A 27,717-nucleotide genomic window follows, 5' to 3' on the forward strand; every position below is an offset into this window, starting at 1 on the left:
TTAATATTTGATAAATCTGAATTAATTATTTTTTTTTAAATTTACAAATCTTTATAATTATCATTGATTGTGAACTTTTATGATTTTGTATTTATCTTATACATTATTAATATAGTATTTGATATTTTTAAATTTTTTGAGGGTGTGGTTGCCGCCCTACACTTCCATGGATCCATCTTTGGTTGGGTGTAAAACAGAGAGAAATTTGGCAAAACCAAAAAAGCGATCAAGTTTAGTAGAGTAATTTCTTGGTAAATAAAAGGTAATTAAGTAAATTTATTCAAGGATTTTTTTATTTTTGTATTTTTTTTGCACGCGCTTGTATTCATTAAGTTCTATTATTATTATTTTAATTCATAAAGTTCTATAATATATCCTTATTTTGTGCAACTACAAATTTAACAAAAATAGTTTACATACTTATATGGTAGCTATTATTTTTTGGGGGTAATTTCACATTAGTGGGAGTTTGAAAAAAATATTTTCAGATTAGCAATAAGCTTTACAAATATTAAAAAAATAAAATTATAAATTTTTTGATGAATTTGTAATTAACATGTAATTTCCTCTTATTTTTTATGTTTAAAACTTTAAAATTCCGTTATTTTCGATATACATATCTATTTTTGATAAAATTTATATTTTTGAAAACTATCAAATAAGATCTCAATTGAATATAAATTATAAAAAATAATAAAAACTTCACACTTTTTCAAATTTGAAAATATGATTTGAAATTTTAGTTTCTGCTGGAGTTAATAAAGTTGTTTTCACGATGACTTTATCATCACAGCGGTTACAATGATGTGTCCTGCTGGAATAGGCAGCAGCACTGCATGGCAAACAAATGTAGAAGAGCTGCATTAATAGCTAGTGATCTGCCATATAATGTGCCAAAATTTTCAACCACATTTGCCACTTTGGCAATGTTACATAGTGCTTTGCATGCTTGCAGCTTCAAAACTGTTTTGTCTTTGTCTAGAGAGAGAAAAGAAAAAGTTGCGAGAGAGAGAGAGAGAGAGAGAGAGAGAGATGGGTGGAATTGGTAAGGAGGCATTGATAGTGTGCAGTGACAAGAGCTTGGGGATAGGAATAACAATATGGGACATAGAGAGTGGGGAAAATCTCCTCCACATACCAACCAGTGCTTCACCTCCTCATGGACTCATCTGCTTGGCAAACTAGTGTCTTGTGGCTTCTCAGATACACAGGCAGGGCTCAGTTGCTGGTGGGGTCATCTTTATTTGGCCCTTCAATAAGGTAATTAATCTTAATAATACCCTCTAGCTCAATCTCAAGATCTCTTTCAAATCCTGTGTCTCTGCCCTCTGTGAATTGTTGCACTAGGATTATATACATATATAAACAACACTACAAACTTAGACTTATAAATCCAAAATTTATTCAAAAAAATAAATTAATGTTTCAAATTCATTTTATACATAGATCTTACATTTCATCAATTTAATTTTCACCACACAAGACAAATTATGAGTTGATGGTGAGTTCATAGTATTTTTGTATATATATAGTGCCAGTGATCCACATTATTGAATGTGAATCAATGGCACTCCATTCTAATTAAAGGAGCATATGGAAAATTTTAATTCATCACTCAAATGTGTAAGTTTCATTCTCAATTTAGCATGCGTGCAACTTTAGTGGGTTCGAGTCAAATAATAAATAATCTCTCCTAAAATGGAACTCACCGTATTTTAGCAGGAGTTTTGTGCATTGAGAGTTCTAGTTTTTATCAAGATTTCCCATGAGCTCGGACTAGAGTATGTTTATTTATTTATTTATTTTTTAAATCTGTAAAATAGCCAACTTCACTTGGGAGGAAAAACTTAATTTGGGTTGGTATCTAATTTGTCTTCCTTCATTCATGAGTTTTTAAATAAGTTATCATTTTCATTACTTGATCAGATTGGTGTTAGCTGTGGACAGAGTTATATGTAATTTAGTGGGTTTAATTAAGCCCACTAAAGTTTTAATTTTTTTTAAAGATTATATAGATGCCGTTTGGTAATATTTATGTTCATTTATGTTTATAAAAAATTTCCAAACTAACTTTTGTTTTCTAGAAAAATAAAAACTAAAAATATGTTTGGTTTGAACAAAATATTTAAAAAAATTTAAAACAAAAAACTCATTCATGAATGCTACTCCCATAGTTTGAATTACCGACCTTGTGCATCCGTGTTCCTTTCACATTGCTTCCATGTTCCTTCTGCGTTTTTCTTTTGTTTTTAAACTTTTGTAAACACATTTTTTCAGTTTATAATTTTTAGCTTAATTTTTAATTTGAGAGACCTGTTTATAAACTCATAAACTTATCAAACAAGTTTATATGATAGTTTTTAAATTTTTTGTAAATATAAACAAAAAAATTAAAAAGGAAATGGTTACAAGTATTATGCAATTTTATTGACAGGTTTTCAAAAATTAGCATCAGTAAAATTGTTAAAAAGTAAATATGATTGTGTCAAAATGATTTTGAAAATAGACAGTTTAAATAGAAAATATATCCAAAATGATGTGTTAATGATATTTATAAAAATTATGAGGGCAATTGTGAGTGTTGTAATTGCAAATGAAGGGAAATAATAAGTCATCATTTTGTATAATTTTTTTTTTGTATATTAATTTTTTTTTTAAAAGTAAAATTTAGTTAAGAGTTACTTCTCTCTCTCTCTGAGTTATCTTATTTTTTACGCATGAGATTGTTAAATGTTTATGATTTTTTTTCTTCTTCAAATGAAGTCTTACTTTGTCTTTTTTTTCTATCTCAGTTCATTTGATGAAATTCAACAAATTTAAATTATGTATGCAATGTTATTATTGCAAATATATGATTTTATATTTCTGTTGTGGTATATTATGTGAAAGCTTATTTAAATAATTTTTTTGTAGAACTAATAATATGAAATAATGATATCGAAGGCAAATAGCTTAATGATATCATTGAATCAAATTTCTAGCTATGCCACTAGTACAGAGTAGGTTGGGAATTGAGTACTTTGAATTGTCTACATATGAATTTGTATATGTGTTTTGTTACAAGTTAAATGTTCTATTTGTTGATGTTTCTTTTAAGTTGAATCATGTAGGTTTTTGAATCCTAGCTAGAAGTAATATATATCTGATTGGTCTATAGAAGCCCTTTCTATAGGTTAGTTTGTGAGCAATGATGGTCTCTGTATATTTAGGAAATGCAATTGGTGTTTATATTTGTGTCAATTTTTGTCTGGATAATGCTAACTGCTACCTTGGGACACTGGTTTGCATCGAGATTGGGGTGAAAATTGTTTTGAAAATAAGTGAAAAAGCTAAAAAGTAATTTGAAATGAGTGAAAAATGTGTTGAAATCGATAACAAGTGTTTCATGTTCTTGTTGTTTTTCCCCCTTGTGTCCCTTGTTGATTTTCTTCTTTCTTCTCATCCAAAACATGATGCCATGGTTTAAAACAACTGGTTAGCTAAATGTCATTATTATATTAATGAAAAAGTCCAGTCCAAGTATTGACAAAGAATAAGCTCTTCATCATTGATTAGCTATTAGCTGGATTCTTTAGTTTTGCTCTAGTTTTGGTTTGTAATAATATGCTCTTTACCGTTGTGAATAGCATATGCTTAAATGGACAAAAGTAATGATGTGAAGGGTGTAACTCGGACTTGTTCGGTTGGGTTGGAAGGTTATCTAAGCCTAATTTAAGTTGTGTTAAGACTTGTTCAGGTCCGAATTGTAATCTGAGGTTACTTACCCAAGCCCGATCCGAGTTAAACCCGAATTGTCCGAGTTGTCCGAATTGTAAATAAATTTTTAATTTTTTTTCCAGCTAAATTATTAAAATTTGACTCTATTTAATTTTTATTTATTTATATAAAATCATTAATACCATCAAAAAAAATAATTTATATAATATAAGAGAGATACTGCTATGGTAGTCTTTACAATTTATGAGTGAAAATAGAAAAAGTAAAATTTTCTATTATTTGTATATATAATATATATTCAATATGATTTAATAATCTAAATTACTTTAATATCATATAATGGCTAATAGTTTATATATTTTTAATATATATATATAATTCGGATTTTAGGTTGTTTGGGTTGTTTGACATCTTTGCCCAAGCCCGCCCAAATTTAATTTAGGCTTCTGAATTTTTTTCTAAATCCGTACCGAATTTAAAAATATTTTTTCCAACCCCAAAAAAAAATTTGGGCTAGGTTCAGGTTGCTCGGATTGAACCTACCCAAATTGTACCCCTAGCTATGAGTAATTACTTTTAAATTTCATCTATCATAGTGATCATTGGTTACAATCACTTGAATTTGACATTGCAAAACAATAATGAAAACAGACAAATCAAGGATTTTTTTAATTTTTATTTTCTTTATTGAATTAAGGAAGTTAACTTTGTAAATTAGAGCTTACGATCCGATAATATTTTGTTCTATTAAACATCGTTCCCGATTTTTGTTGTGAAACTCAATTTACTTCTTTGTATGACGTATTGATATTCAGCCTCAAGCACCGGTCCGAAGCTACCCAATGGAGTCCATCGAACCAATAACATGCACAAAGGACGGCACATATATTGTTGGTGGAGCCCCTTCTGGAAATGCTTATGTTTGGGAGGTTAATAAACTCTTTTTGTAGCCCCATATGCAAAGATCATTTTTTTTTTGGATCACAATATAAAAAAATTACTAAATAGTTGTCTTTGTGGGCCATTAGCTTAATTCATACATATTATTTGTAGTCATTATTTTCAAATATTGAGTGCCATTGTAATTTGTAGATTTCAAATGGGAGATTGGTCAGGACTTGGTGCGCGCATCATAAATCAGCGATTTGCTTGACATTTTCCAGCCATGATTCATTTCTTATTTCTGGTTCAGAAGATGGCATGATCATTATTTGGCCTATGATCGGGTAAAAAAACTGAATCTTCCTTTCTTCAACAATTGAATGTTCGTATTTGAATGTCGTTTAGTTTTATTTTTCAGGAAAAATAAATAATTAACTTTGTAATCACATTGTTTGGTGGAAGTTTGGTAGACGAGACAGATTGTTGAACTGTGCCTTTAATACTAAATTTTTCATTAGAGAATTTATCCTCTATAACGGGCCTATTAACTGCATCAAGTGGGTCAAGTTCAATTTTTTTATCAAGCTCCCTCGATGGCACATGCAAGGTTACTTAATTATGTTAAATGTTTCATAATAATATCTTCCTACCATGAGTATTTTTGTCACTCGAAATAACTTATTTTCACATTGTAGGTATGGGACCTGGTTACTGGAAGACTTTTACAAACTCGAGCTTTTCCGCTACCAATTACTGCAATAGTTGTTGATCCAATACACAAGAAGTTATTTTCTGGTAGTGCAGATGGAACGATTTTCTTGAATACACTTGATTTTGGAGTGGTGGAAGATACTTCAATTGTTTTGGAGAATGAGCCAACCTTGCTAACGGGACACAAGTCAGTACAATAAGTCTAAAGACATAGAATTGACTATAGACATAACATATAAGTAGAGCAATTTGAGTAAATTGTATTTTCTTATGATAGGTCTCACCATCTGATATGTATGGCTAGGATTATTTTATGTGGCTAGTTCTATATCCGTAGTCTTTGTTGCAAGTAAGTAAAATCTTGGGTTTGGAACTCTCAAAATGCTTTATAGAAAAATACTCTATTTAGATGTAGAAAGAGTTAGTGAAATTGTTGAATTTAAACCTTTTTTTTTTTTCCCTTCCTCTTTTTGGTTACTCCGTAAAAGATTGTAAAAAAATGTAGAAAGGGACAACCAGTGTGTGGCAACCATCCCTGGGTATGAACATAGGAGCCCCTATCTATTAAGCGAGACATGGGCCCGCAAACATGGAGGATCCACGGTCACTCCTGTAAGATGGACTTGAGCCATAGCTTGACCCCAACTCATTGAGGGCAGTGGTGGCCCAGAATTAGTGAGCGTGACATGAGAATCCAAACCAACTTTAACAGTTTAAAACTTTTCTTGTGATTTTTATAGACTAATGATGTTGTTACTTTATAGAAAATCAAACGGTCCTATTTGCCGCAATGTATATATTCTTGAATAGATTTTCATGTAAAAATGTACGGTTAAAGTTATCATAAGTTCGATAAACAAATAAATAAAAAGAGTTATCATTAGTTTGCATTAATCTCTAACTTGCACACATTGAAAGTTGCAATAGCTTAGATAGTTGGCTTTTTCACTATGTGGTTTAATATAATTTTGTGGATGTAAATTTACACACTCAAAATTTCACATACGTAAAAGGGTGGCAATGAGTGTTCTATAATGATCCTCTCTAGTCTCTATACCTAGTTTAAAAACTTTTGTGTACATTTGTTGTTAATGTGAACACTATAGCTGGGTTTTACCCCTTGTTGTACAGTGATCCAGATTTGGTTCCGTGGATGTTAGCAGTTGTTTATATCTTGTTTACATCCTTTCGTACTTTGTATTTGAGTTATAGGATGTGATGGGCGTGTTCTGAACAGGTAGGTTAAGTTTTGGTCTCAAGTGTAGTTGCCCAGGTTTTTGGTGTTACGCTCGAGCGGATCATTCGGCGCTCGAGCGGAGTTTGGTTTTTGGTTGTCCGCTCGAGCGGGCCTTCTTGCGCTCGAGCGGGATTTACACACTCCCAGTATCTCGTGTCCCTGCAAAACTTCTGCAGGTGTGTTTTTCACGCTCGAGCGGGTTTCCTACGCTCGAGCAGGTATGTTGGCGCTCAAGCTGGTAGTGCTTTGTCTATGAAAGTTCTGGGAGGGGGAAATCTACGCTCGAGCGGACTGGTTTTTGCACTCGAGCGAATGTATTTTACTCTTGTGTCTTGGAGCTCGAGCGGGCCTCCTTGCGCTCGAGCGTGTCCAGATTTTTTTGTGTTTGACGCTCGAGCGTTCTATTCTCCACTCGAGCGAAAGTGTCGTATATCAGTGGGCAGCTGGACATTTTTGAATCACTTTTTACATTCATTCTCTCTCTCTTACTTTCTAAAAACACTTTTCAGAGCCTCTCTCTCTAGGATTTCCCCTTCTCTCTAGGGTTTGATCTAGTTAGAGTGTTCTCCTATCCTTCGGCCTATGTAAAAAGCGTGTTGATCGTCGAGGGCTTCGTTTTGATCCAAAAAGTTTGGAGTTTGGAACACTTTGGTTTTGGTCTTCTTCTCCATTTGAGCTCTAACGTCGAGGTAGGGATATCCTACTCCTCCTTATGAGCTTTGTCTTTAAATTTTAACATTTTGATATGTTGGGGATTGTTGGGTAATTTTGAGAAAGTTTGGGTCTTTGTGTAATTTTACAAAAGATGGGGTCTTATTTATACAAGCCTATACGCATGTTTAGCATGGAGAAATGAGATAAATGTTGGGTTATTGATAGAAATGGAACCTTAGGGTTGTTTTGTTAATTATGGGAAATGCCCTAATTACATTGATGAATTAATTTGTGAAATTAATTTTGAGAAATGAGAAGTTGAATTAAAAATGTTGAAATTGGGAACATATGGGATTAAAGGGTGTGGTTGGATCATCTATCACTCACCTAGTTGAAATGTTGATATTTTATCCATTTGGTGCATTTATTTTCTGTTTAGAAATAACTGCTTTGGGCTATCGGTAGAGGATAGTCTTGACTGTTGTAGAGTATGCTATCGAGTATAGCGGTTGGAATAATACATTAACTTTATGTATTGATTGATTGTGTATATGATCTATGTTTATATATATATTGTGTGTGGGAGGAGATAGGGGATGTACTCCACGGTTTAGGGGAAGATAGGGGATGGACCTCTAAACCGGATTTCGTGTGACATTGATACAGCACTACAATGTGTATCAAGTGTGGATTATGGAAGTGTTTGAATTGATTTGATATAGCACCAAATTGTATATCGTTATCAATTGTGAAGTACAGAAGCGTTTCTATGTGTTATTGAAATAGTACAAAAATGTGTATCCATCATGAATTTCGAAAGTGTTTTAAAGATGAGTCTAAATCTCATTAAGTTATTTGGCTAGGTTCTAAGCCTTGTTTTCAAACTCAGGGTTGAATAAGAAATGGAAACTGAAGTGTGCCATGGGCATGATTGTCGTGAAACTGTAATACGGCATACGTTGGAATACAAGTGTGGACCATCTATTGAATGCTATTATTTTAGTCATTGTTTATAGTTGGTTTAGTATATTTCTACTGGGCTGTGGCTCACCCTTTATGGGACATCATTTTCAGGTACAGATAGCATGCCACCTCCAAGGACATAGCTTGGGAGGCTAGAGACAGCCAGACTGTTTCTGTTGTTTTGTTTTCTTTTAATGTATTACATGTATATCAAGCGAAGGGCTTTCTTTGTATAGAGTTAGTACTCTTTTTTTGTAACCAAGTGTTGACTTAGAAAGTTGTAAGCCCATAGGGCATTTACTTTCGTTGTCAACATGTAATACATTTTGTAATGATTACTCTGATGGAATATATTTATGCTTTATTTTCTTGTGTCTAAGCATGCTATTATTGGATGATTTATGGGTTTATTTTGAGGGCGTCACAACTTGGTATCAGAGCCTACCGGGTTCGAAAACCTTGGGTACGTGGGAAGTGATTAGTATCACAATGGGTTTGTCTCGTTTGTTAGAGACTTATGTGTGACATTATGTGTTTATTTGATAACATGTTTATGTGACTACTTGGGTATGGGATTTAGTTTCCAGGATGTTGATTGGATCCTTGGGTTTCTGTGAGTCTTGTTGGAAAAGCACTTGATCAATGCTGTTTCTAACCAGAACTCTAGTAATGGCTCGGGACTATCATTATCCGGAAATGAAATTCGTAAGTGCTTATGTGTTTATGTGCTTACATGGAGTGAATTACAGTTGTCCATGTATTAGGACGCGAGTGTTTAGTTTTGGCACACTTATGAATGTGCTAATGTTCCTCGTTGCCTTTATTAGGATGTCAGGATGAGGAAGAGGTGGTAGACGTGGCAGACGCGTTAGGCAGGAGATGCCTTTACCGGATGATATTCCGGCATAGTAGGAGGGGGTTGGCCAGGCCAATGTGGCCGAGCCAGCAGGTCAGGAGGCTATGGGCGCTTTAGCCCGAGGGATAGCCGATGCTTTGAGGGAGTCTATGGGTATTCTTAGAGCTAAGAATCCAGTTCAGGCTCCAGTGCAGGCCTAGGTTGTTGAGGCAGGGCCTTCCTTCTTGAAGAGGGAGTTCTTCCGGTCTAACCCGGACGAGTTTATTGGGGATCCAAAGGAGCCACTTAAGGCTGACGAGTGGTTGGAGCAGATGAGTAAGACGTTCGAGATGCTTGGCATCGAGGACGGGGCATTGAAAGTGACCTTGGCATCCTTCCAGCTTAAAGGGGGTGCGGGTCAGTGGTGGAAATACATGAAGAGCCGTATTGCGGGCACGTGTGAGGCATTTGTGGAGGCTTTTCAGGAGAAGTACTTATCTCCAGCAGTCAAGGAGAAGTTGAGAGACCAGTTCTGCCAGCTTTCACAGTTGAGTTCTTCAGTGGCCGAGTATGAGGCTGCTTTTACTAGCTTGTCCAGGTTCGCACCTGAACTTGTGGCGTCCGAGGAACGCCGCTGTATCGAGTTTGAGAAGAGGTTGAGGCGCGCGGCCTCAAGATGAGAGTTGGGGGTTCCATGATCCGAGACTATGGACGCTTGGTTGATGTTGCAGCCCATATGGAGATCATGATCCAGGAGGAGGAGGGACAGAGAGGCTCCAAGAGGAGCCAGGATGGTCAGGGGGATGGCAGGAGACAGAGGGGTGCTAACCCTCAGCAGTCTCAGGGTGGTGTTGCTAGATCGACCTTTCCAGTGCCGAGTGCAGGCTCGGGGAGAGGCAATTAAAGAGATTTCACCTGTTACAAGTGCGGTCAGCTGGGCCACAAGGCCTCGGTTTGCCCACAGAAGGGAGGAGGTCAGAGAGCTGCTTCATCTTCAGCTAGACCACAGAGCCAAAGTCAGGGCAGGGGCTAGCCCTTGTCTTGTTATCAGTGTGGTCAGCCTGGGCACCTGAAGAGGTTTTGCCCATAGTTGAGTACCACTTCGGGCGCGTCTGGTTCTAGGCAGACGCAGGGTTTTCAACCAGCTCAGTCTGTGCAGGCCTCGAGGGCCAACCCGAGAGCTTTATCATCCCAGCCTGTGCAGCAATCGTATGCTTCGAGGGGTGAGCAAGTGGATCAGGGGCCTACTGGGCGCGTGTACGCTGTTACCGCGCAGGATCTTGTACTTGCTCCATCAGTTGTGAGAGGTACCTTCTTGTTTTCCAACTTGGTTGCTAGTGTATTGATTGATACGGGTGCATCTCATTCTTTTGTGTCTGCTGCATTTGCATCTATTTTGGGATTGGAGTTGGCACAGTTAGCATCTCCTATTTGTGTAGTGTCACCTATTGGGGGTGAGTTGATTTTGAAACAGGGATGTAGGGGCTGTGATATAGAGGTCGCCGATCACCGGCTTCCGTTTCCTTTTGTAGTGATGCCCATGTCAGGATTTGATGTTATTTTGGATATGGACTGGCTATCGTTATACCGGGCTGTTATTGATTGCTACCGCCAGGGGGTCACAGCTTGTACCTTGAGCGGGGAGTGTTTCCATTTCTTGGGAGATCGGGTTGGTAGCGTGTTGCCGCCGGTGTATGATCCGCGAGGGCGGAGTGAGCTTAGTGGTCTACTCGCTAGCTTTTTGAGTAATGAGTGTGGTAAGACCCAGACTGTGTTGTCGAGAGTGGTTTGGGAGTACTCGGACGTCTTTCCCGAGGATCTCGTTAGTTTGTCACCTCATCGAGAGATCGAGTTCTCTATTGATTTAGTGCCCGGCGCGGTGCCGATTTCTATTGCACCTTATCGTTTTGCCTCAGTCGAGTTGAGTGAGTTGAAGATTCAACTCCAGGAATTGCTAGATAAGGGCTTCATTCGCCCTAGTGTTTCGCCGTGGGGAGCACCGACCCTCTTTGCTAAAAAAAAGGATGGTGCCTTGAGACTTTGTATAGATTATCGGAAGTTGAATCGGGCTACGGTTAAGAATAAGTACCCTATGCCCCGTATAGATGATCTGTTTGACCAGTTGAAGGGTTCCCGTTGTTTCTCTAAGATAGGCTTGAGATCGGGTTACCACCAGTTGAGGGTCAGGGAGGAGGATATTCCGAAGACGGCATTCCGTACGCTGTATGGCCACTATGAGTTTCTGGTGATGCCGTTTGGGCTCACCAATGCACCGGCAGTCTTTATGGACTTGATGAACAGGATCTTCCGGGAATTCTTAGATCGTTTTGTGGTCGTTTTGTGGACAACATTCTTATCTATTCACCTTCAGAGGAGGAGCACGAGGAACACTTGAGAGTGGTGCTTGAGTTACTTAGAGCCCATACACTGTATGCCAAGTTTGGGAAGTGTGAGTTCTGGCTAGGGGAAGTCAAGTTCTTAGGCCATGTGGTTTCCGGGAAAGGGGTGTCTGTTGATACATCCAAGATTGAGGCAGTGCAAGATTGGGCACAGCCTAAGAGTGTGTTTGAGATCCGCAGTTTTCTGGGGTTAGCTGGGTATTACCGCCGGTTTGTGAAGGATTTCTCCAGGCTAGCTTCGCCATTGACTAGATTGACTCGGAAGGAAGTCAAATTTGTGTGGAGTGAGACTTGTGAAAAGTCGTTTCAAGAGCTGAAAGTTAGATTGACCACCGCTCCAATCTTGATTATTCCGGAGAGAGGGTTGGGTTATGCGGTTTATTGTGATGCCTCACGAGAGGGTTTGGGTTGTGTGTTAATGCAGGGGGGGAAAGTGGTGGCCTATGGCTCACGTCAGTTGAAAATACACGAGAAGAATTACCCTACACATGACCTAGAGTTTGCAGCAGTGATATTTGCCTTGAAGATTTGGAGGCACTACCTTTATGGTGAGAGGCTCGAGGTGTTCTTGGACCATAAGAGTTTGAAGTACCTGTTTACATAGAGGGACTTGAATTTGAGATAGAGAAGGTGGATGGAGTTCATTGAGGACTATGACTTTGAGTTGCACTATCACCCGGGAAAGGCCAATGTAGTGGCCGATGCCCTTAGCAGGAAATCCATTAGTGATGTAGCTTGTATAGCCATCCGGGAGTGGGAGATGTTGGGTGCACTTGGCGAGTTTGATTTGTTTTTGGGCGAATCCGTTGAGGCTGCGGCCTTATTTTCTGTTGTTGCGCAGCCTACACTCGTGACTCGGGTGTTAGAGGCACAGAGAGGTGACTTTGAGGTAAAGTCCTTCCGAGAGAAGATCTCCAGTGGGAAAGTTGAGAAGGGTTTGACGGTGTATCCCGACCAGAGTGTGAGGTACCGAGACCGTTTGCTTGTGCCGGAGTCTTACCGAGAGGAAGTACTCCGAGAGTTTCACCATTCACGCTTTGCGGTGCATCCGGGAGGCACTAAGATGTATCGGGATTTGGGTCGCCAGTTTTGGTGGCGGGGTATGAAGAAGGATGTGGCGGTTTTCGTGTCTAAGTGCCTTACTTGTCAGCAAGTGAAGGCCGAGCATCAGAGGCCAGCGGGTTTGTTGCAACCCTTGCCTATTGCTAAGTGGAAGTGGGAGCATGTCACTATGGACTTCGTTGTAGGTCTTCCGAGGACTCAGCAGGGTAGTGATGCTATTTGGGTGGTTGTAGACCGGTTGACTAAGTCGGCGCACTTTATCCCTATGCGCGTGAGAGATTCGGTAGATCATCTTGCCGACTTGTATATTCGGGACATAGTGAGGTTGCACGGGGTCCCAGTGACGATCGTCTCAGATAGAGACCCTCGTTTTACTGCTAGGTTGTGGCAGAGCTTGCAGAGTGCCTTGGGCACTAAGTTGACCTTTAGTACGGCTTATCATCCTCAGACTGACGGGCAGTCCGAGTGTACTATTTAGATCCTTGAGGATATGCTTCGAGGTTGTGTCCTGGATTTTAGTGGGACGTGGGAGAGACACTTACCCTTAGTGGAGTTTGCCTACAACAACAACTTTCAGTCGAGTATCGGTATGGCACCGTTTGAGGCCTTGCATGGCCGACCTTGTAGGTCTCCAGTTTGTTGGGCCGAGGTGGATGATGCACCTTTGTTGGGCCCAGAGTTGGTGAGAGAAACGACGGAGAAAGTCGAGCTTATCCGTAGGAGGCTTGTTACAGCCCAGAGTCGTCAAAAGAGTTATGCCGACCGTAGGAGAAGGCCTTTAGCTTTTGAAACGGGTGATCATGTTTTTCTAAAAATATCACCTAGGCGAGGTTTGATGAGGTTTAGGAAGAGTGGGAAGTTATCCCCTCGGTTTATCGGTCCCTTTGAGATCCTCGAGCGGATTGGGGAGGTTGCTTATCGTTTGGCTTTGCCGCCGCAGTTGTCTGGAGTGCATGACGTGTTTCACGTGAGTATGCTTCGGAAGTATGAGCCATATCCATCGCATGTATTGGATTGGATCGACTTAGAAGTAGATGGGGATGCCTCGTATGAGGAGACACCGGTTCGGGGTCTTGGATAGGCGGGATCAAGTTTTGCGAGGCAAGACCATTCCCTTGGTAAAGGTTTTGTGAAAACATCACGAAGTGGAGGAAGCCACTTGGGAACGTGAGTTGGAGGTCCGAGAGAAATATCCGGATCTACTTGTGAATGTTTGAGTATATGTTGTATATTCTGTTGTACTGTTGAACCTTAAGAGTATTGAAAATATCTTAGGTTGTAAAACATTGTGTATGTTTTGGTTTAATGGAAGTATTTTGGAACTTAGGCTGAAATGGAAGTTTGATATAACATTACATATGTTGAATGTGTTATAGAAATGGAAATTATAACATTGCATATCATGAATATTGAATATGATGTGGAAATGGGAATCATGTGCATTTTAAATTGTTGAAATGGCAAGGAAATGCATGTTGAAATGTATATGTTGTGAAATGCCTCTTGACAAAAGATGGAATGACTGAGAAGGGTCGAGTTATTTAATGTTGAATGTAACATTGTTTAAAATTGAGAAAAACTTGTTCTTTTGAAAACTTGCATTTAATTTCGGGGACGAAATTCTTTAAGGGGGGAAGGTTATAGCGATTCCGGGTTTTACCCCTTGTTGTACAGTGATCTGGACTTGGTTCCGTGGATGTTAGCAGTTGTTTATATCTTGTTTACATCCTTTCGTACTTTGTATTTGAGTTATAGGATGTATTGGGCGTGTTCTGAACAAGTAGGTTGAGTTTTGGTCTCAAGTGTAGTTGCCCAGGTTTTTGGTGTTACGCTCGAGCGGATCATTCGGTGCTCGAGCGGAGTTTGGTTTTTGGTTGTCTGCTCGAGCGGGCCTTCTTGCGCTCCAGCGGGATTTACACACTCCCAGTATCTCGTGTCCCTACAAAACTTCTGCAGGTGTGTTTTTCACGCTCGAGCGGGTATGTTGGTGCTCGAGCGGGTAGTGCTTTGTCTGTGAAAGTTCTGGGAGGGGGAAATCTACACTCGAGCGGACTGGTTTTCGCACTCGAGCGGATGTATTTTACTCTTGTGTCTTGGAGCTCAAGCGGGCCTCCTTGCGCTCGAGCGTGTCTTTGTGTAATTTTGAGATATTGATATGTTAGGGATTGTTGGGTAATTTTGAGAAAGTTTGGGTCTTTGTGTAATTTTACAAAAGATAGGGTCTTATTTATATAAGCCTATACGCATGTTTAGCATGGAAAAATGAGATAAATGTTGGGTTATTGATAGAAATGGAACCTTAGGGTTGTTTTGTTAATTATGGGAAATGCCTTAATTACATTGATGAATTAATTTGTGAAATTAATTTTGAGAAATGAGAAGTTGAATTGAAAATGTTGAAATTGGGAACATATGGGATTGAAGGGTGTAATTGGATACAGCACTACAATGTGTATCAAGTGTGGATTATGGAAGTGTTTGAATTGATTTGATATAGCTCCAAAATGTATATCGTTATCAATTGTGAAGTACAGAAGCGTTTCTATGTGTTATTAATACAGTACCAAAATGTGTATCCATCATGAATTTCGAAAGTGTTTTAAAGATGAGTCTAAATCTCATTAAGTTATTTGGCTAGGTTCTAAGCCTTGTTTTCAAACTCAAGGTTGAATAAGAAATAGAAACTGAAGTGTGCCATGGGCATGATTGTCGTGAAACTGTAATACGGCATACGTTGGAATACAAGTGTGGACCATCTATAGAATGTTATTATTTTAGTCATTGTTTATAGTTGGTTTAGTATATTTCTACTGGGCTGTGGCTCACCCTTTATGGGACATCATTTTCAGGTACAGGTAGCATGCCACCTCCAAGGACATAGCTTGGGAGGTTAGAGACAGATAGACTGTTTCTGTTGTTTTGTTTTCTTTTGATGTATTACATGTATATCAAGCCAAGGGCTCTCTTTGTATAGAGTTAGTACTCTTTTTTTGTAACCAAGTGTTGACTTGGAAAGTTGTAAGCCCATAGGGCATTTACTTTCGTTGTCAACATGTAATACATTTTGTAATGATTACTCTGATGGAATATATTTATGCTTTATTTTCTTGTGTCTATGCATGCTATTGTTGGATGATTTATGGGTTTATTTTGAGGGCGTTACAAACACAAACAAAAACTAAAACTGAGAACTGACCAATTTTTGTTGATGCAGTGGATCTATAATTGCTTTGACATTTTGCGAATTGGGCTTGGTCTCTGCATCTGAAGATTGCACTGCCTGCCTTTGGGATGTTGTCAATTGTGTAGTCATTCGAAGATTCAACCACCAAAAAGGCAAGTGGAATCTCTTTTTTTTTTTAAATTAATTTTGTAGTTGGGTTAGGGGAATTTAATACCATCCAATGTCCACTCCTATTGTTTTTAACTCTAATTTTTGGAGGTTTCTAGATTCGCATTGCTAATTTTCTATGTTTTCTGAAAATAAAAACAGAAAAAATAAAATGAAAACATAATCAAATGGGCCCTAAGCTTTGCTTAATAGGATGACATATACGTTCATTTTGATGGGATTTATATGTTCCAACATTTTAAATACAAAGTTGAAACAAGGTTGGGGAATTTTACATTTTGTTTGACGTAAGTGCACACAAGTGTTTTTTTTTTCCCTATTGAATCTATATGTCTTTCATCTATACCTAAAAATTAACAATCAAGAATAAAGTCATTCTCTGATTTATTTGCAGGTTTCATAACTAATTTGGTTGTGATCCCACAATTGTCACTGTTTCCTAGGATGAACCATAATCATAAAACCTTTAACCAGTTCAGAGTTTCTGTGCTTGATAAGTATCCTAAGCCAGCCAACTCATCCGAAGGAGTACTTACTTACCTACCTTCAAGCTCTTCTAGGGATAAAGGCCATTGTATTGCCTCTGAATTTCGAACCACCGATTTATTGAAACAATAGATCCTTGAGTTGGAGGTTCTCTCTCTCTCTCTCTCTCTCTCTCTCTCTCTCTCTCATGGCTTGGCATGATTGTGGTTGTGATTGTGATTGTGATTGAATACACAGGGGAGACAACTGCAGCTATGGAAATGATGGTGGAAACAAGGCTGGAGAGTGAAGCTTGGGCCACAAGAATGAGAAAACATGTGATGGAGATGAACAAGCATTTGCAGTCGCGATTACTCGATATGATGCAATGTCGACTATTGCAGCAACCTTCCAATGTTAGCTTAACCACAGTTAAGAGAAAGAGAAAGATTACCAATGTTGTTGAACAAGGGAAGGAGCACCACCACCATCCAGAGTCACAAGGTTCTTAACTGGTTTCCAAGTTAAGAAAAATTCTCCTCTCATCCCAAATTTTCCTTTTCATCAAATTTGATGAAAAAAAATAATCACCAATACTTTATCTTTTTAAATTTTATCAAATTTAAATTTGATGAATTCTCAATTTGACACAAAAAAAAAAAGTTTCTCCCTTGATTTAATAAAAGGTAATTCTACTTACACCATACTTCTAACTTTTTTACATTCTTTAATTTAATTTAATTTTTATGGAAAATTCTATTTACACACGACTAACTATTTCAATACACACCATCACCTCCCTTTGTGCTTAGTTCACACTACACTCAAATTGAAAGTTTTGATTTTTTTTCTCAATACATACCACTATTTTTCAAATAATATTAAACTACCCTTCCTCCTCCACCAAAACCCTAACCACGGCCAACGCCGATAGCTAATAGCAAGCAGCCACCCTTTCTCTTCGGTCGTTGCCCTTTCCACAGCCTCCCTACCTTCCTGTCAATGCCATCAACCCCTTTTCTCCAACACTCGCTGCTGCAGCCACCACTAACCCCTCTTCTCCAGCCCTGCTATTCCTTCCCAACTCCGCCGTCCATCCTTCTACCATAGTACACCCTTCCCAACCTATAATGAACAACCTCACTCCCCCTACTGCCATTGCGAACAACCCAATCCCTACCTTCGCCATCGTGATCAACACTGTTGCCCGTTCCTAATATCGTGATTCATCTCCTCTCCACCTCTATTGTAACCTAACCCTCATGTCTCCTCCTCCATCACAAAGAGAGAGAGAGAGAGAGAGAATATTAAAATGAACCACAATTTATTGTAATTTTCAAACATGATTGTACATCTTTAGTAACAAATTCACTTGTGTATCAACAACACAATCAATTTCAACATTGCTACATTGGGTGGATATAGAATTCTGTAAAAAATTTAACTCAAAAAAAAAAAATAATCCTCTTCATGAATATAGAGTTGAACTAATTTACATGTGTTCAAAAATTTATATTTGAACAAAGAATAAAAGTTTAATTTGTTTTAACCGAACTAACTGAAAATGTTCAATTTGTTATGTATTAATATTTTGTATAGCGATCCCGGGTTTACCCTTGTTGTACAGTGATCCGGACATGTGTCCGTGGATGTTGGTAGTTGGTTATTATCGTGTTTACATTCCTTTTTCTTCGTATTTGAGTTATAGGATGTGTTGGGCGGATTTGTTTCAGATTGGTTGAGTTTAGAAACCAAAACTAGTTGCCCAGATTTTTGGCCTGTACGCTCGAGCGGAGGTGTTGGCGCTCGAGCGGGTAATACACCCATCCAGTAGTTGTTGTGCAGTGTTGTACGCTCGAGCGTGGAGTTGGCCGCTCGAGCGGATCTGTGTGAGTGGCCGCTCGAGCGTAGGGTTGGGAGCTCGAGCGGAGGCCTGGTTCTGCAAAAGTGCTGGGCGAGTGCATTCTGCGCTCGAGCGGGAGGTTGGCCGCTCGAGCGGAAGTCTGTGAGTGGCCGCTCGAGCGGGGTGTTTTACGCTCGAGCGGAGACCTGGGTTAAAGTCCCGAATTTGTGACTCTTTAAATCACTTTTTCACTTTCTCTTCTCTCTCTTACTTTTCCAAAATCACCATTGTTGAGCCTCTCACTCTAGACTCTACCTTCTCTCTAGGTTTTGATCTAGTAGGAGTGATTTACTCACCTTTGGCCTTTACAAAAAGTTGTTGATCGTCGAGGGCTACATTTTAATCTGAAAATCACGGGTTTTGGAGCACGTTGAGTTTTGTCATCTTCTCCTTTGGGACTCCGAATTTGAGGTAGGGATAACCTACTCCTCTCTATGAGTTTTGTCTTTAAATTTTGGTATTTTGAGATGTTGGGCTTGGTTTGGTAATTTTGTGAAAGTTTGGGCTTTTGTGTAATTTTACAAAAGTTGGGGTTTTATTCATAATAAACCTAGATGCATGTTTGGCATAGAAAAATGGAATGATTGTTGAATCATTGATGAAAATGGGACCTAAGGGTTGAAATGGTAATTATGGAAAATGGCCTAATTACATTGTTTAATTAATTGGGATAATTAATTGGTGAGAAATGAGGAAATGAAATGTTGATTGAATATCCATTTGTGCATTTATTTTCTGTTTTAGAAATAACTGCTTTGGGCTATCGGTGGAGGATAGTCGAGATTGTTGTAGACAATGCATGATGATTAGGTAAACGGAAACTAATCAATGGAATGTGTCATGGAACTTGACGGTTGATAGAATACATTAATTGTGTGTATTGTGTGATTGTATATAGAACCAATGTGTTTATATACGTTATGTGTAGAGGAGGAGATAGGGGATGTACTCCGCGGTTTAGGGGAAGATAGGGGATGTACCTCTAAACCGGATAGGTATTGGGAGGAGATAGGGGATGAACTCCGTAGACAGAGCTCATATGCTTGTCTAGAGAAGTGAAGATAGAGCTCATATGCTTATCTTTGTGAAATGTGGATACAGCTTATATGCTTATCTGTGGATATTGTTGATATACATATCTGTTGTAGAATGTGGATACAGCTTATATGCTTATCTGTGGATATTGTTGTTATACATATCTGTTGAGAATGTGGATATAGCTTTTATGCTTATCTGAATGTGAGATATTGTTTTTATACATGTCTGTGGAAATGATGATAGAGCTAGCATGCTTATCTGTTAAAAAAGGGAAAATGAAAAGTAATTGGGACTTGTAAGTCGTTGACATAAATATGTAATTTATGTGATTGTATCAGTGTTGACCAACTATCAATTGCTAATGTTTTAGTCATTGTCCATGGTTGGTTTAGTGTATTTCTACTGGGCTGTGGCTCACCCTATATGGGAATATCATTTTCAGGTACAGGAAGCATGCCACCTCCAAGGACATAGCTTGGGAGGCTAGAGGCGGACATAGTGTAGTTGTTTTACTTTTGATGTATTACATGTAACTTCAAGCCAAGGGCTTAATGTGTAAACGAGTTAGTACTCTTTTGTTGTAACCAAGTGTTAACTTGGAGAGCTGTAAGCCCGTAGGGCATTTTGTTTTTGATAGTAACATGTAATACTCGTGTAATGAAACTCTAATGAATAAAAGAGTGTGGTTAGTTTATATGTAAATGCATGTCTTATCTGATGGGTTTATTGTTGTTATTTCGAGGGCGTTACAACTTGGTATCAGAGCGTACCGGGTTCGAATACTTTGGGTACGTGGGAAGTGATTAGGATCACAATGGGTTTGTCTCGCTTGATAGAGACGTAGATGTAGTACCATATGCTATGTGTTTATTTGATAACATGCTTATGTGACTATGTGGGTATGGGATTTAATTTCTAGGATGTTGATTGGATCCTTGAGTTTCTGGGAGTCTTGTTGGAAAAGCACTTGATCAACGCTGTTTCTAACCGGAACTCTAGTAACGCCTCGGGACTATCATTATCCGGAAATGAAGTTCGTAAGTGCTTATGTGTTTATGTGCTTATGTGGAGTGAATTACAGTTGTCCATGCATTAGGACGTGAGTGTTTAGTTTCGGCACACTTATGAATGTGCTAACGTTCTGTGTTGCCTTTATTAGGATGTCAGGACGAGGAAGAGGTGCTAGGCGTGGTAGACCTGCGAGGCAGGAAGTACCGTTACAGGGTGAGATTCCGGCAGTGCAGGAGGGAGTTGGGCAGGCCAATGTGGCCGAGCCAGTGGGTCAGCAGGCTATGGGTGCCTTGGCCAGAGAGATAGCAGGAGCTTTAGGTATTCTTAGAGCTGGGAATCAGGCAGCTGAGACCGGACCTTCTTTCTTGAAGAGGGAGTTCTTCCGGTCTAATCCGGATGAGTTTATTGGGGATCCGAAGGAGCCACTGAAGGCTGATGAGTGGCTAGAGCAGATGAGTAAGACGTTCGAGATGCTTGGCATCGAGGACGGAGCACTGAAAGTGACCTTGGCATCCTTCCAACTGAAGGGAGATGCGGGTCAATGGTGGAAGTACGAGAAGGCTCGTGTTGGTGGTACTTGGGAGGCGTTTATAAATGCTTTTCAGGAGAGGTTTTTATCAGCAGCAGCTAGGGAAAAGCTGAGGGATCAGTTTAGCCGGCTTAATCAGCAGGGCTTGTCAGTGGCCGAGTTTGAGGCTACTTTTACCAGTCTGTCTAGGTTTGCACCTGAACTGGTGGCGTCTGAGGAACGCCGTTGCTATGAGTTTGAGCGGAAGTTGAGGCGGGGCCTCAAGTTGAGAGTTGGTGGGTCTTACATTCGAGAGTATAGACACCTGGTTGATGCTGCTGCTCATATGGAGATTATGATGCAGGAGGAGGAGGAAGAACAGAGGGGCTCCAAGAGGAGCCAGGATAGTCAGAGTGATGGCAGGAGACAGAAGGGTTATAACCCTCAGCAGTCTCAGGGTGCAGTCTCTAGATCGACCTTTCCAGTGCCGAGTGTAGGCTCGTGGAGAGGCAGTCAGGGGGAATTCACTTGTTACAAGTGTGGCCAGCTGGGTCACAAGGTTTCGGTTTGCCCGCAGAAGGGTGGGGGTCAGAAAGCTGCATCTTCTTCAGCTAGACCGCAGAGTCAGAGTTTGGGCAGGGGGCAGCTCTTGACTTGTTATCAGTGTGGACAACCTGGGCACATGAAGAGGTTTTGCCCACGGTTGAGTGCCACTTCGGGAGCGTCTGGTTCTAGGCGGACGCAGGGTTTTCAGCCAGCTCAGTCTGTGCAGGCCTCGAGGGCCAATCCGGGAGTTTCGTCATCCCAGTCTGTGCAGCAGTCTTTTGCTCCGAGAGGTGAGCAGGTAGACCAGGGGCCTACGGGGTGCGTGTATGCTGTTACCGCGCAGGATTTAGTACCGGCTCCATCAGTAGTGAGAGGTACTTTTCTGTTTTGCAACTCGGTTGCTAGTGTGTTGATAGACACGGGTGCATCTCATTCTTTTGTATCTGCTGCATTTGCATCTGTTTTGGAATTGGAGTTAGCACAGTTAGCATCTCCTATTTGTGTGGTATCGCCTTTGGGTGGTGAGTTGATCCTGAAACAGGGTGTTAGAGGATGTGATATAGAGGTCGCCGACTATAGGCTTCCTTTTCCGTTTGTTGTCATGCCCATGAAGGGTTTTGATGTTATTTTGGGTATGGACTGGCTATCGTCATACCGGGCTGTTATTGATTGCTACCGCCAGAGGGTTACATTGTGTACCTTGAGCGGGCAGTGGTTCCATTTCTTGGGAGACCGGGTTGGTAGTGTTTTGCCACCGGGGTATGATTCGCGAGGGCGAAGTGAGCTTAGTAGTCTACTGGCTAGCTTTGAGAGTGGTGAGAGTGGTGAGACCCAGCATGTATTACCGAGGGTGGTTTGTGAGTATTCGGATGTCTTTCCCGAAGATCTTGTTAGTTTGCCACCTCACCGAGAGATAGAGTTCTCTATTGATTTAGTGCCCGGCACGGCGCCGATTTCTATGGCACCTTATCGTTTTGCTCCAGCAGAGTTGGTTGAGTTGAAAGTTCAGCTCCAGGAATTGTTAGATAAGGGTTTTGTTCGCCCTAGTGTTTCACCGTGGGGAGCACCGGCACTCTTTGTTAAAAAGAAAGATGGTGCCTTGAGATTGTGTATAGACTACCGGAAGTTGAATCGGGCTACGGTTAAAAATAAGTACCCTATGCCCCGTATAGATGATTTGTTTGACCAGTTGAAGGGTTCCCGTTGTTTCTCTAAGATAGACTTGAGATCGGGTTACCACCAGTTGAGGGTCAGGGAAGAGGATATTCCTAAGACGGCATTCCGTACGCGGTATGGCCATTACGAGTTTCTGGTGATGCCATTCGGGCTTACCAATGCACCGGCAGTCTTTATGGACTTGATGAACCGGATTTTCCGGGAGTTCTTAGACCGATTTGTGGTTGTCTTCGTGGACGACATCCTTATCTATTCGTCTTCTGAGGAGGAGCACGAGGCACACTTGAGAGTGGTGCTTGAGTTACTTAGAACCCATAGGCTGTATGCCAAGTTTGGGAAGTGTGAGTTCTGGCTGGGGGAAGTCAAATTCTTAGGCCACGTGGTATCCGGGGAAGGGGTGTCTGTTGATACATCCAAGGTTGAGGCAGTGCAAGATTGGGCACAGCCTAAGAGTGTGTTTGAGATCCGCAGTTTTCTGGGATTAGCTGGGTATTACCGTCGGTTTGGGAAAGATTTCTCTAGGTTAGCGTCATCGTTGACTAGACTGACTCGGAAGGGAGTCAAGTTTGTGTGGAGTGAAACTTGTGAAAAGTCGTTCCAAGAGCTGAAAGTTAGATTGACCACCGCTCCAGTGTTGATTATTCCGGAGAGAGGGTTAGGTTATGCGGTTTATTGTGATGCCTCACGAGAGGGTTTGGGTTGTGTGTTGATGCAAGAGGGAAAAGTGGTAGCTTATGGCTCACGTCAGTTGAAAATACATGAGAAGAATTACCCTACACGCGACCTAGAGTTAGCAGCAGTGATCTTTGCCTTGAAAATCTGGAGGCACTACCTTTATGGTGAGAAGTTCGAGGTGTTCTCGGACCACAAGAGTTTGAAGTATCTGTTTACACAGAGAGACTTGAATTTGAGGCAGAGGAGGTGGATGGAGTTCATCGAGGATTATGATTTTGAGTTGCATTATCATCCGGGAAAGGCCAATGTTGTGGCCGATGCCCTTAGTAGGAAGACCATTGGTGATGTAGCTAGTATAGCTATCCGGGAATGGGAGATGTTGAGAGCACTTGGCGAGTTCGATTTGCTATTGGGCGAATCTGTTGGGGCTGCGGCCTTGTTTTCTGTCGTTGCGCAGCCAACACTTGTGATTAGAGTGTTAGAGGCACAGAGAGGTGACCTTGAGGTAGAATCCCTCCGAGAGAAGATCTCTAGTGGGACAGTTGAGAAGGGTTTGACGGTGTATCCCGACCTGAGTGTGAAATACCGAGACCGTTTGTTTGTACCGGAGTCTTGCCGAGAGGAAGTACTCCGAGAGTTTCACCATTCGCGCCTTGCGGTACATCCGGGAGGTACTAAGATGTATCAGGATTTGGGTCGCCAGTTTTGGTGGCGGGGTATGAAAAGAGATGTGGCTGTTTTCGTATCGAAGTGCCTTACTTGCCAGCAAGTGAAGGCCGAGCATCAGAGGCCAGCGGGTTTGTTGCAACCCTTGCCTATTGCCGAGTGGAAGTGGGAGCATGTCACTATGGACTTCGTTGTAGGTCTTCCGAGGACTCAGCGGGGTAGTGATGCTATTTGGGTGGTTGTAGACCGGTTGACTAAGTCGACGCACTTTATTCCTATGCGCGTGAGAGATTCGGTAGATCATCTTGCTGATTTGTATATTCGGGATGTAGTGAGATTGCACGGGGTCCCAGTGACGATCATCTCAGATAGAGATCCTCGTTTTACTGCTAGGTTGTGGCAGAGTTTGCAGAGTGCACTGGGCACTGAGTTGACCTTTAGTACGGCTTATCATCCTCAGACTGACGGGCAGTCCGAGCGTACTATTCAGATCCTCGAGGATATGCTTCGGGGTTGTGTCCTGGACTTCAGTGGGACGTGGGAGAGGCACTTGCCATTGGTAGAGTTTGCCTACAACAATAGTTTTCAATCTAGTATCGGTATGGCACCGTTTGAGGCCTTGTATGGCCGACCGTGTAGGTCTCCAGTTTGTTGGGCCGAGGTGGGTGATGCACCTTTGTTGGGTCCGGAGTTAGTTAGGGAGACGACGGAGAAAGTTGAGCTTATCCGTAGGAGGCTTGTTACAGCCCAGAGTCGACAAAAGAGTTATGCCGACCGTAGGAGGAAGCCTTTGGCGTTTGAGGTAGGTGATCATGTCTTGCTGAAGATATCACCTAGACGAGGCCTGATGAGGTTTGGGAAGAGTGGGAAGTTATCCCCTCGGTTTATTGGTCCTTTTGAGATCCTTGAGAGGATTGGTGAGGTTGCTTATCGATTAGCCTTACCACCGCAGTTGTCCGGAGTGCATGACGTGTTTCATGTGAGTATGCTTCGGAAGTATGAGTCAGATCCATCACATGTGTTGGATTGGACTGATTTAGAGGTAGATGAGGATGCCTCGTATGAGGAGAGACCGGTTCGGGTCTTGGATAGGCGGGATCAGGTCCTGCGTGGCAAGACCATTCCTGTAGTGAAAGTCTTGTGGAAACATCACGGAGTGGAGGAAGCCACTTGGGAACGTGAGTTGGGAGTCCGTGAGAAATATCCGGACTTGTTTGTTGATATGTAATCTTGTATTTAAATTTTACATTTTGTTGAACTTAAGAGCTTTTATATATGTCTTAAGTTGTGAAACATTGAAAATGTTTTGATTATTGGAAGTATGTTTGGAACTTGCCTCATGTGGAAGTTGAATGTGACACTATATGTGTTGAATATATTGTTGAAATTGGAAAGATAGTGCATAATGTTGATGCATGTTGATAATACATATGTTGTTTACATATTGTGATATGTCTCTTGTTAAAGGGATGGGATGACCGGTAATGGGTCGAATTGTTGAATGTTAAATTGTAACATTGTCTAAAATGAAGGAAAACTTGTTTTGAAAACTTGTGCTTAATTTCGGGGGCGAAATTCTTTAAGGGGGGGAGGTTATAGCGATCCCGGGTTTACCCTTGTTGTACAGTGATCCGGACATGTGTCCGTGGATGTTGGTAGTTGGTTATTATCGTGTTTACATTCCTTTTTCTTCGTATTTGAGTTATAGGATGTGTTGGGCGGATTTGTTTCAGATTGGTTGAGTTTAGAAACCAAAACTAGTTGCCCAGATTTTTGGCCTGTACGCTCGAGCGGAGGTGTTGGCGCTCGAGCGGGTAATACACCCATCCAGTAGTTGTTGTGCAGTGTTGTACGCTCGAGCGTGGAGTTGGCCGCTCGAGCGGATCTGTGTGAGTGGCCTCTTGAGCGTAGGGTTGGGAGCTCGAGCGGAGGCCTGGTTCTGCAAAAGTGCTGGACGAGTGCATTCTGCGCTCGAGCGGGAGGTTGGCCGCTCGAGCGGAAGTCTGTGAGTGGCCGCTCGAGCGGGGTGTTTTACGCTCGAGCGGAGACCTGGGTTAAAGTCCCGAATTTGTGACTCTTTAAATCACTTTTTCACTTTCTCTTCTCTCTCTTACTTTTCCAAAATCACCATTGTTGAGCCTCTCACTCTAGACTCTACCTTCTCTCTAGGTTTTGATCTAGTAGGAGTGATTTACTCACCTTTGGCCTTTACAAAAAGTTGTTGATCGTCGAGGGCTACATTTTAATCTGAAAATCACGGGTTTTGGAGCACGTTGAGTTTTGTCATCTTCTCCTTTGGGACTCCGAATTTGAGGTAGGGATAACCTACTCCTCTCTATGGGTTTTGTCTTTAAATTTTGGTATTTTGAGATGTTGGGCTTGGTTTGGTAATTTTGTGAAAGTTTGGGCTTTTGTGTAATTTTACAAAAGTTGGGGTTTTATTCATAATAAACCTAGATGCATGTTTGGCATAGAAAAATGGAATGATTGTTGAATCATTGATGAAAATGGGACCTAAGGGTTGAAATGGTAATTATGGAAAATGGCCTAATTACATTGTTTAATTAATTGGGATAATTAATTGGTGAGAAATGAGGAAATGAAATGTTGATTGAATATCCATTTGTGCATTTATTTTCTGTTTTAGAAATAACTGCTTTGGGCTATCGGTGGAGGATAGTCGAGATTGTTGTAGACAATGCATGATGATTAGGTAAACGGAAACTAATCAATGGAATGTGTCATGGAACTTGACGGTTGATAGAATACATTAATTGTGTGTATTGTGTGATTGTATATAGAACCAATGTGTTTATATACGTTATGTGTAGAGGAGGAGATAGGGGATGTACTCCGCGGTTTAGGGGAAGATAGGGGATGTACCTCTAAACCGGATAGGTATTGGGAGGAGATAGGGGATGAACTCCGTAGACAGAGCTCATATGCTTGTCTAGAGAAGTGAAGATAGAGCTCATATGCTTATCTTTGTGAAATGTGGATACAGCTTATATGCTTATCTGTGGATATTGTTGATATACATATCTGTTGTAGAATGTGGATACAGCTTATATGCTTATCTGTGGATATTGTTGTTATACATATCTGTTGAGAATGTGGATATAGCTTTTATGCTTATCTGAATGTGAGATATTGTTTTTATACATGTCTGTGGAAATGATGATAGAGCTAGCATGCTTATCTGTTAAAAAAGGGAAAATGAAAAGTAATTGGGACTTGTAAGTCGTTGACATAAATATGTAATTTATGTGATTGTATCAGTGTTGACCAACTATCAATTGCTAATGTTTTAGTCATTGTCCATGGTTGGTTTAGTGTATTTCTACTGGGCTGTGGCTCACCCTATATGGGAATATCATTTTCAGGTACAGGAAGCATGCCACCTCCAAGGACATAGCTTGGGAGGCTAGAGGCGGACATAGTGTAGTTGTTTTACTTTTGATGTATTACATGTAACTTCAAGCCAAGGGCTTAATGTGTAAACGAGTTAGTACTCTTTTGTTGTAACCAAGTGTTAACTTGGAGAGCTGTAAGCCCGTAGGGCATTTTGTTTTTGATAGTAACATGTAATACTCGTGTAATGAAACTCTAATGAATAAAAGAGTGTGGTTAGTTTATATGTAAATGCATGTCTTATCTGATGGGTTTATTGTTGTTATTTCGAGGGCGTTACATTTTGTCAATCTTAATAATTTGAACAAAATTATATTGTTCAAATATAAATAATTGAACATTGTGCAAAAATTCAACTCTGATTATCTGAACACATAGCGAACAAACTCGTCTTCCCAATCATTATATGAACGAGATAAATAAAAAACTAAAAAGCTATGTAATAAACTAATCTTTTCACTAGTCAAATCAACATTTTTAATGTTTATATCGGAACCAACCATCTC

The 27,717-nt window shown here is 40.5% G+C and overlaps 1 pseudogene; it reads left to right on the plus strand.

Moving 5' to 3' along the window:
• The first annotated feature begins 868 nt into the window (after positions 1–868).
• LOC114315316 (protein ROOT INITIATION DEFECTIVE 3-like) lies at positions 869–16,789 on the plus strand (annotated as a pseudogene).
• The last annotated feature ends 10,928 nt before the right edge of the window (positions 16,790–27,717 follow it).

The sequence above is a fragment of the Camellia sinensis genome, chromosome 15 (genome assembly GCF_055761805.1).
Source record: "Camellia sinensis isolate YWXY chromosome 15, ASM5576180v1, whole genome shotgun sequence".
NCBI lineage: Eukaryota > Viridiplantae > Streptophyta > Magnoliopsida > Ericales > Theaceae > Camellia > Camellia sinensis.